This window comes from Amphibalanus amphitrite, unplaced genomic scaffold, assembly GCF_019059575.1.
Source record: "Amphibalanus amphitrite isolate SeventyFive unplaced genomic scaffold, NRLGWU_Aamphi_draft 001479F_arrow, whole genome shotgun sequence".
NCBI lineage: Eukaryota > Metazoa > Arthropoda > Thecostraca > Balanomorpha > Balanidae > Amphibalanus > Amphibalanus amphitrite.
In genome coordinates this window covers 150,817-158,883 of record NW_024882972.1, presented here as the reverse complement: position 1 = coordinate 158,883, position 8,067 = coordinate 150,817, and the positions used below count along the sequence as shown (strand labels likewise).

At 48.5% G+C, this 8,067-nt stretch overlaps 1 long non-coding RNA gene across 1 annotated transcript; it reads right to left on the bottom strand.

The window, feature by feature from the left end:
* Window positions 1–308: 308 nt before the first annotated feature.
* LOC122373340 lies at window positions 309–2,342 on the bottom strand. The gene is made up of 4 exons (XR_006255029.1): window positions 2,138–2,342; window positions 1,425–1,505; window positions 907–1,057; window positions 309–358 (listed from the first exon to the last, which is right to left on the bottom strand). It is a non-coding gene; the product is annotated as an uncharacterized LOC122373340 (long non-coding RNA).
* Between the last annotated feature and the right edge of the window lie 5,725 nt (window positions 2,343–8,067).

The following is an 8,067-nucleotide window of genomic DNA, read 5'->3' as shown; positions in this document are numbered from 1 at the left end:
GACAACAAAATCGACCTACGATTTTGATCAACCTTTTCTTTTCTCCCGAAGTTCACGTCTCTGCACTGGTTCGGTGAACCAAAGGGCCAAATAAATGCTTTCCAGAACTAATAGGTCGGAGTCGGAGTCAGAGTCGATTTTGTGAGGCCGGAGTCGGAGTCGGAGTTGGCTAAAGTTGGGTCGACTCCGCAGCCCTGGTAAAAGGTGCCAATGACAAAAGACGGTGAGAAACTTGCCGTTTTGGAATGTTGGCGACAGTCACTTTCAGGCGCAGGGGGCACCCGGTGTCCTTGGCGGATTGGTTTTTCCTCGGACGACTCGGCTTTTCTGGGACGTCGTGGTGACAACGAAGCCTGGCCTGAAAAAAAATTGACAACATTAACAAAAGTGATGAAATCAATTGCCACTCATTAGTCCGTCATTTAAATGAGGATGAAAGTTTCTCGATTTAAAAACGTTACCTTTTTTACTGACCCTGAACATGGTGTTTCATTAACCCGCACCTTCCTGCGATATAAAAGAGTAAAAGTTACTGGGTGCAGTGGCGCACCCAGCCAGGGAGGAGTCAGGGGGACAAAGGGGTCAGCTGACCCTCCCGAAATCTAGCGGGCCCGCTGGTAGGTGCCCGTCCAGTCCTCCGAGACACCCGGTATGACGGCTGGATGACTGGTCCTCAGTACGCGGCATCAAGCTGGGGATTCATGCAGCGAGCCCAGGCCGCCGGGCCCTCTGTCAGTAGACCCCGACAGGCTTTCATACGGCGGGTCTTTGCTGAACCCTCAGGAGGCTCTGCACCAGCAGAATTTTCCATTAGCGGGCCCAGGTCGATTGCTCGGGCAAAAGTACCCCCCTGCCGAGCTTTACACGGCGAGCCCAAACTGGTATTTCATAAACTAAAGCTCTCACCCAGTACACCACCCTTTGGCCATTCGACATGGAGTCGTACGTCGTCAGGGTGATGTTGGCGGCCTCTTGGTACAGCTGAATCCACTGCAGGGCCGATTCCTTTGACGCCGGACGGACATCGGTAGGCCACAGTGGTGCCCTCCATCAACTCCTGAAACGAAATAATGCAAGGTCTCACTGGGGTATTCTTGTCTGGGACCAATGCACGATCGTATTACCGTAATAGTCAGCTATAATGCAGATGACAAATACTTAGTGACAAGACGCGTTATATTCAAATACAGATCACCGCACACACCACTCATACCAATAATATTGTCATTCACAATTGATAAAACTTTGTTACTGAAGCCTGTGGGGAAAGTTGATAGTTCCATTTTAAAAATGCAAGTTTTCATTTATGAAATGATTGCAACATGGCTCAAACCAATTACATATAATATGTGTTACTGCAAATTGAAATTGCCATCATCAGCAATTGCTATTGCTATAAGCAAATTGCTATATTTGATGCTCACCGGTTCCAGGTCAGGAATCATATCAAGCTTCTCGCACAAGATGTACTTGGCATCAGCCTTCCAGATTACTTGGAAGTGATCCTGTTGGAAGAAGGAATGTTCCATAAAGTTGGTGGCGGACTTGTACCTATTCAATATTTAATATCAATATAGTAACAAGGGTTACACGACTCATAATCTTCACTTACAGCATTTTTTAAAAATTATGTAAAGATTATAATTCTGCTGGTGATACCTATAGCCATGTGGGTAAATGTCAAGTTTAAGTCCTAAGCAGATTTCATGGATAATTTTTTCATATTCTTACATTATTTGGCCGGTACACATGGAGGTCCCCGCTTCAAAATTAGTTGATTTTGAATTTAGTGTTTCTGACCATTATTTGACATCCTGAATCCAAAAATGATACTTATATGTCTCGTAACTAAAAGAAAACATAATCAAACCTGAACTAACCTTACCTTTTCACCTATAACCTACCAATCTACTACCTACAAACCTACAATGCAACCTAAAACTTACAACCTAACGTAACCTAAAACATAATTTTTTTGCTGTTATAGATTTGTATCAACAGCGTCACAGTTATAGTTAGGACCTAAACTTGACATATACCTGTATTTCTTGCGCCCTAACCCACAACAACAGCAACAACAACTGTATTTCTTGCAAAGAACATGCACCTAAAATGGAAATACTTATTAATCACCAACCTTTTCCAGCATCTTGAAGCATATATAGGCCTCCGCAATAAACGAGCAAACATGAGACACGAAAAAGGCGCTTTGGATTAAAAGGCGCGCCAGTGGCATCGGAAGAGCTGCCAGATCGGCTGAAATCCCTAGCGCGATTTCGCTTTTTTCCAAGGTGCCTAGAATTCCTCTAGGAATGGCTGAGCCCTATGGTGAATTCAAAATACGCGTCCGGGAGCGGTCGGCGCGGCGGCGGCCGGAGCCACGCGCTGAGAGGAGCCTCTGCAGTGGCCCGGCCCAGGTGGCCGGCCGGCCGGAGCCACGCGCTGAGAGGGACCTCTGCAGTGGCCCGGCTCAGGTGGTCGGCCGGCGCGACACGGTAGCCGGCGCGCCGCTAATCGGCCGTACCGAGCGCCGGCCGGGCGGAGATCAGAGGCGCCGGCCGGTCCGTCCGCGGCCGGCCACACCGCGCAGAGGCGCCGGCCGGTCCGTCCGCGGGCGGCCCCACCGCACAGAGGCAGCGGCCATGGAACGTCGGCAAACCCGTTCAGTATTCACCTTCTGCCACAGAGAAACTTCGTACGGGAAAGTAAAAATATTTTGTCGACAAGAAATTACGCAATACAAATGAACCGTACACCTGGTTACGCCAAATTTAGGCCGCAGTGCACACAGTTCAGAAAAAGTTTAATCAATTTCGACAGTTCGCCATAGATATGTCATATTTCGCCGTAAAAAGATGTAGTACTGAGAAACTAAAATATCGAGCATCTGTAGCTCCAGATCAACAACAAATGTAAAAAAACATGCAGCAATCATTGAAAAGGTGAAAAGGTTCCAATGAAGATAGGTATCAAGATCTCAATGCAAGAAATTGGGTCAAGTCCATGGGAATCACAGTTGCTGCGTCACCTTAATTACGAACTAAGCAAATGCTGAAAAAAAAAAAACAAGAAAACATAGCCCGACCTAGTTTCAACACGGACTGAATAAAAGCCCGCCGCGCTCAGAGCGCTGCCTAGTTTCCCAGAAGCCGGCCGAGTTTTCACTCTTGTTCCCAGGGAGGGCAGTGACGACCGGCCGCCGACCAGTTGTGGCCAGTCTCCGCCCGCTGCGCTCACTGCTCTGGCCGCTGACATCATGGCTCGCGTAGAAACTCAGCTCGCAGAGGTAAAAATTAATTAATACCAGTCGCCGTCACACTGTGCCCGGACAGCGTCCTATCGCAATAAGACACCGGAATAATACCTAGTTAATGCCTGATGTTCAAATCGCTGGCCATCTATCCTCGACACAATCCAAATCATTACGAGCGAGCGAGCGCAGCGAGCGAAGCGAGTCTTTTCAATATAACGGAAAAATCTCAGTATGAGCGGCCCGGCCCGGCCCGGCCCGGCCCGGCCCGGCCCGGCCCGGCCCGGCCCGGCCTGTAACGCTTTTGAGAGGCTTATATCTCAGCAACCGCTGGACCGATTGGCCTGCGGTCTTTTTTGCTGGGTAGCCCCATCCCTTCTACCCCGTAATTGACTACTTTTGATACATCTCAGTGACCGTCGTGGCACGTGCCACGTGAAAAGTCAAGGGTGTTCAAGCTGTTTTACAAAAGTAGTGATTTTGAAAGGCTCATATCTCAGCAGCCGCTTGGGCGATTGACTTGCGGTAATTTTTATAGGGTAGCTGCATCCTTTCTACCAAAAATAGGATACTCTCCATGCATGTGGGTCACCCCCAGTGCACGTGCAAAATACAACAATAAGAGGTGTCAAATTTGTTCCCATTTTAATAACTCGGTAATTACTGGGGCGATTTCGCTGAAACTTGGCATACAGGTAGGCACCCACCAGGCAATGCATTCCCATGTGTTGCGGTTAGGGTGCTACTGCACGTGCACACGTGCAGGGGGCGTTTCCAGATCTCGAGAACGGCTGGGCCGATTACGCTCAAATTTGGTACACGCTTGGGGACCGGTTAGTAGGGTGCCGTGCAAAAGTCATTTTGGACCCCGTTTGCACGTGCCCACGTGCAGAATGCCGCTTCCAGATCTCAGGAACGGCTGGGCCGATTGCGTTCAAATTTGGTACACCGCTAGCGACCGGTTAGAAGGGTGCTTTGCACAAGCCCGTTGGAAGTACCCTCTCGCCCTTCTGCACGTGCAGGGCTCACTATCTCGCTCGCTCGTTCTTCGCCCAAAAGGCGTTTTACTGGTCTTGTTAGTAGTGATCCGATGCCCAAGGTCCAGAGCTGGAACTAAATTTAGGCCCGGAAACACATTAACCAAGTTAATATCCCTTCTGATTTTGGCATGCCTTACTAATACACACACCTTGTTGACTTTTATGTCAGCATTCTAGAGCCGTTCATAGTTCCGCCGGCCTTGCAGCAGAAGGCGGCGCTTCTCAGAGACACGATGCTGCGTGCGACGATACTAGCGGTGACGGCGGTGACGGCGGGTGCTGCCGTCCAGTGTCCATGGATATCAGCTATCGGCCTTTACCAACATAAACATGGCGCGATGGATACAGACACCACACGCTCGGCAGCGCCCAACCTACACGAGAGGAAAACGAGGCTTGTTCAGGAAAGGGAATATAATAAATGTATGTATACGCATGCACATTTATTCCTGGAAGTGGTGCGTGACTTTGGAGCAAAGAATGCCTGGCTCACGGCTCGCCGCTCGAATGACGTCGATCGCACCACACTTCCCGCTGGCCGGGCGTAAATGATGGGAACATAACTTTTTACGTAGTGCGCCCGCCAGCGTGTCAGGGGGCGGCTGGGGTGGACCGCGTGCTGTCGGTGCGTGTGGGGAGTCCCACAGAGCGCGCGGGTACGCACCCAGCTACACTAATGGCAATTAACGAGCCACACATGTGACTTCGATCGTGTAACTTCCACTTCCAAATCCACAGGTCTTAAGTTCAAAATAAGCCAGTGCGCTCTTCGACGTGCTTTCGAATGACAAGGAGCCGGGAGCTCTGGAAACACTTTAGGCGTGCGGTTATCACGTGGGCATTTTAAGAAGAGCACAAGAAGTCAACGAGTTGTTGGCTGCAAATTCGTTGAATGGAAGGAATTCCTAGGAAACGTACAAAGCTAAGGCGTTGGGTAAGCTTTCCTTGGAATGTCATCGTATCATACATTTGATATTTGGCATCAACTCCTTCAAAGTATTGCAATAAAAGTCGACAGTCCGTATATACAGAAAAGGAATTCGATCGGGTAGGTTGACTATGGGTAAAGCCTGAAACAGACTCTTTCCACAGTCAGGAAATCGCATGCGAGAGCCTATTCAAATACATGGAAGCACGCCCGCATCAATCGCACGCACCTCCCGCAAGCGATTGATGCGAGAAGAATTACAATGTATTTGAATAGGCTCTCGCATGCGATTTCCTGAACGCGGAAAGAGTGAGGACAGTGGCGGCACCGGACGGCACCGGACGGCGGTAGCAGGACCGGTGTAGCAGGACATTGGCGGCATCGGACGGCACCGGACGGCACCGGACCGGGGTAAGTGGTGGCGGCCAGACTGTGGCCGCCGGACGGCACCGGACGGCACCGGACCGGGGTAGCGGGACAGTGGCCAGACTGTGGCCGTCCGTCGCCTCTGTCCCAGTCTCCGGTACCGGTGTCTCTGGTCCCGCCGTCTGTCCCGGTCCTTCCTCCCGTCCCGGTGCCTGGTCCCGGTCCCCGATAACTTCCTCCGGTCCCGGCCCCTGGCTCTCGTCTCTGGTCCCGGCCGGTGGTGCCGGTCTCTGAGGCGGCTTCCGACCCTGCCGCGGCCCGGCCAGCCGACCTCACTGGGCAGCTCTGTACACACAGCGCCGCCTGGGCGTGCAAACCCCGTGCTACAGGTGGTCCAGATCGTCCGCAACTTAGCTACAGAAGCCGCAACGTACTCAGCTACCGATTACTGAGCTGGAAAATTCGTGTTTTGCCTTACCGAAACCTGGGCACGATTCACAAGGCAGTAAAACAGCATCTTTTTATGTTTTTCGCTAGTAACTACGAGGATTAGGCGGGCTATTAATATTGCTAGGCAGAAAACCCATCGCGAGCCCCGGATCGAGCAGGAACTTTGCAGGAATTGGCCGGGACGATTGCAGGGTATATTGAGTGACGGGTAGGACGAACTTTGGTAGGAATTTCTAGTATACCTACTAGAAAACCTACTATATGTGGTCGGGACTAGCAAAAAGTTAGTTCAAACTAGAATATGGTAACGCTTATGGTTGGCAGTTGTGACGCGCACGTGACATTCATTTCTTAAATTTCTAAAATAACAGGTTTTAGGGGCCGATTAGTGGGCAGATACATTCCATTAGCTATTAATAATTGATTATGCAAACATTCAAGAATCTACATCATTCGATTCTAGCCAAAATCAGGGTTGGCAAATTTATGCCAGCAGCCGGTTTAAACCGGTTTAATCCATGGATTAAACCGGCTGGCATAAACTAATTTAAGCCACCCCGGTTTAAACCAGTGTGCACCAACATAATAAAAGCCACTTACGTTAACTTGTCGTAACATCACTTGGGTTAAACTGCTTCTTCTCTTCACATTTTCTATACCTACACACCTTTCAATTTTACATGCTAACTTGTAATGTTTTTTCCTGGGGTTGACTTTATGTGACTCATTATTGATCTGTATCACCCTGTATCAAATGTTTATTTTGATTTGCAGTGTTTTACAAAACTAGTTGTTTACATGGGTAGTTTATGGAATGAAAGGTCTTGAAGACAGCTTCAATAAAGAAACCAATTTCAATTTTATGAGAAGCTGTAGCAAACATGACCTAATGCCAAATGCATGGTGCAAGGATCAGTGAATGGTAAGGGCCTAAGAACTATCATACAGAACATTGCCTATTTACTAGGGAACTGTCTATTGCTTAAGCAGTCAGTGACACTAAACAAAGGAATTGACAGCACGGCCACCATTATAGGCTCCATAGTACATGTAAAAAACAATAATAAGTGTGATTAGTTAGGGACACTGTTATACCAAGAAAAAAACATGCACTACCTGAAAAAAAACACAAACCATAGGAACATTCCAGAAGATTTATAAATGATGAGTTGTTACAATTATTTCCTGTGCAATTAAATCACAGAATGGGTGCTACCTAGTACCTACCATGATAAATAATTTTTTTCTAGTGTTTCTGGCCCAGTCCCCAGACGATTGGTCAGAATACATTTTACATGTAAAATAAAGTGAGACTTTTAACTGGTATACCGAATGTTAAGATTAGAATGTGCTTATGCCTTATCCCTACTTTGTTTCTTAGCTTAGTTACATACTGACCAGATTGTCAACATAATCACATGCCAAAATGTTGACATAATACCAAATGACACAGGTATTGACTTCGTGCACTCTGCACATTCACCAACGAGTACAGAGTACACTGACCCACAAGATAAGTTATAGTAGATGTTTTGACTGAAGGTGGTTTTTATTAATTTAAGCCGGTTTAAACCGGTTTAAACCGGTTTAAACCACTGGCTGGCATAAATTCAATTTAAGCCGGCTTTTATCCAACCCTGGCCAAAATCACGCGGCGCTCCCAGGATTCGAACTCACGACCCTCGGATCCGTAGCCCGATACGCTACCGACTGCGCTACCGATGACCGCGCGCCGACGATAGGAGAGGCGGATCGCGGGTGCTGGCGTGCAGAGAAATCTTTACCCTGTACGCCGTAGAAGATCGGCTGGGTTTCGTGAAAAATGGTAGAGGAATTGTCGAAAGAAAATTCATCGATCTATCATTTGAGACTAAGAACCATTGATTCCTTCAAAGGTTGACCGAGATATCGCTCGCTGAAAACAGGCCATTTAACATGTAAACCCTATGGGCTGGTAGGAAATGTACGCCGTGGAGCAGCAGTGCTACCAACTAACTTCGGCGGGGGCCGGGACGATTGGGTAGGTATATGGA